This window comes from Corvus brachyrhynchos, unplaced genomic scaffold (genome assembly GCF_000691975.1).
Source record: "Corvus brachyrhynchos isolate BGI_N302 unplaced genomic scaffold, ASM69197v1 scaffold467, whole genome shotgun sequence".
NCBI lineage: Eukaryota > Metazoa > Chordata > Aves > Passeriformes > Corvidae > Corvus > Corvus brachyrhynchos.
Window position 1 is genome coordinate 2,722,517 of NW_008239309.1, and position 2,330 is coordinate 2,724,846.

Below are 2,330 nucleotides of genomic sequence, written 5' to 3' on the forward strand. Positions count from 1 at the left end.
GCGGGGTCCCAGCCTCCGTCCGCGCCCCCTCCGGCGCCGCGTCGCCCTGCCAGCAGCAGCTTTCCTCATGGATGTCTCCGCACACGCGTTCCGCATCATCAGGCGGTGAGGAACTGTGCTGCAGACACATTTGGCGGGTTTGCAAGTTAAGCTGTTTCTGCAAAAGCTCGTTGGTGTACCTGGGAAGACCTCAGTATTAGTGTGTCGTATTTGCAGTGACTGCAAAAGGGAGGATCAGAATAGGAGGTATTGAGCATCAAGTTTTTCAAGCAATCTTCCGGGTGAAATCAGTTCTGGTAATTGGAAGGCATTTCGTTTATTAAGGAAAACTTGCATGAGAAACGCGTGCTGACATTCACAAACACTCTGCTTTCTGAATCGCCATTTTTCTCTTGTTTATATGAAACAGACCCATTCATAACATCTTAGTTCAGAAAACAGCATATTAATTTCAATAGAAAAATAAAAGGCCCAAACATGCACCCCATATGTGAATTTGGCATTTTCTGAAGCTTCATAAGGTTTATGTTCACTTTTCTTTAGTATCATGCAAACTGGAAGAATTGACATGGCTAAAATATTTCTTCGGCACTTCCACAAGGTTCACATGAAGTAGGCTAGAATGTCCCATCAAAACTCTGTGATTTAATGCTTTTGATTTGCTGTTTCAAACAATGGCAAACTTATTAGTTTTGCTTGGGGTACTTTGCTTTGCAGTTTGTTGTACAAATATGGATCACCATCTGCAGGAACAGGAACAGAGCTCACATCAACTTTTGAACCTGGGTCCAAGCATGATTGATACCTTTGGCATGGTTACAAAGCAACTAAAAGCAATGAGTCAACTTTTAGAAAATGCTGGAAGTCAGGTTTATGATTTTCCTTTTTCCCACTAAACAGACTGGGAAAGAAATCTTCAAGACTTGTAGGGTAATTGGCCAAGGACACAGAGTGGAACTCTCTGATGGAGCTCAGAAGTTAACCTTATTCTCCTGAAATCAGTTGCATCAGAATGCCCTTGCAGATAATTAAATGTGATTGCAAAAGTTGCACTTTCCAAGGACACACTTTTTTCAAAGTACTGGAGAGAGTAGCAAGCTTCTTTACCCTGGAGCTTATCTGAAATCACCCTGACACTTTTCTCTCTATTTTCTGGGAACACAGAAGTAGTGAAGTACTTCTGAATAAAACCAGAATGTTATTCCTTCAGTACCAGTGAAGCATTTGGAGTAGACCTTCCCTTCCCTTCCCTTCCCTTCCCTTCCCTTCCCTTCCCTTCCCTTCCCTTCCCTTCCCTTCCCTTCCCTTCCCTTCCCTTTCTTCTTTTCTTTCTGTTTGCACTCAGCTCACTCTTTATCAGTCCAACAGCTTGTCACATGGTTTTTAAAAAAATCAGAATGGCAAGCCTTGCATTAGGGATGCAAGCCAAGAACAGCTTAGGAAGTATCACTCCTAAGTACACTCTGCTTCTCTTGTTTCAATTATCTAGAAATCAGAGACGTGCAACAGAGAACAGGAAAAGAAACCTTTTATCTATGAGAGAGCCCCAAGTGACACACAAGTCCAAATTAATAGAGAACACAGTTTTACAGAATATTTGCTAGAACTGTGCAGTGGGCCGATTTCAAACATACACTTTTTTTTTTACATGTGAAGTATTTGTCCTATGGAACAGGCATAAACATTCAGCTTGGGCTTTGCAGCAGTGACTTCATCATTCTGGCTTAATTCTTCAAAGAGTTTAAGAATCCTTGTGCTAGGGCGAGTGCTTAACTTGAACTGTAGGTAACTTCTCCCTCTTCTTTTTCTATAAAAGTTGATATTTGCTATAGATATCAACTAAACATGTTATTAGCTTTTTTATTAGTTGTACCTGCAGATAAATTTAGCAAACTTGTCTTATAGGCTGCTATGAAGACATAAAATTATATGAAGCAAAGAAATTTTGAAACCAGTGGGAGATTGAGTTGGCTGGTCCCTGCCTCTGTGTAATCTCAGTGCTTGGTTTTCATTACTATATCCAGGAGACTATTTGATATGGAAAATGCAGTGTATGTTGCCTGAACTGTGCTGATGGGATGGAAACAAGCTCACGCTGTGAAATCATTCACAGAGTTCCTCTTGGTGCCATGTAGGGGGTATGTGCTGAAATAAAGTTGAGGGTCTGGGTCTAAGCCACAAAAGCTGCAACCTCAGTTAACACTGAGAACTGCATAATGAGACATGGATCCAGTCACAGAAGTAACTTAGTCATGTGATTTTCAGTGTATTTCAGGGTGACAAAAAGTAGTTGGAAACTTGCAAAATGTAATTCAGAGTTCCAAAGTTTT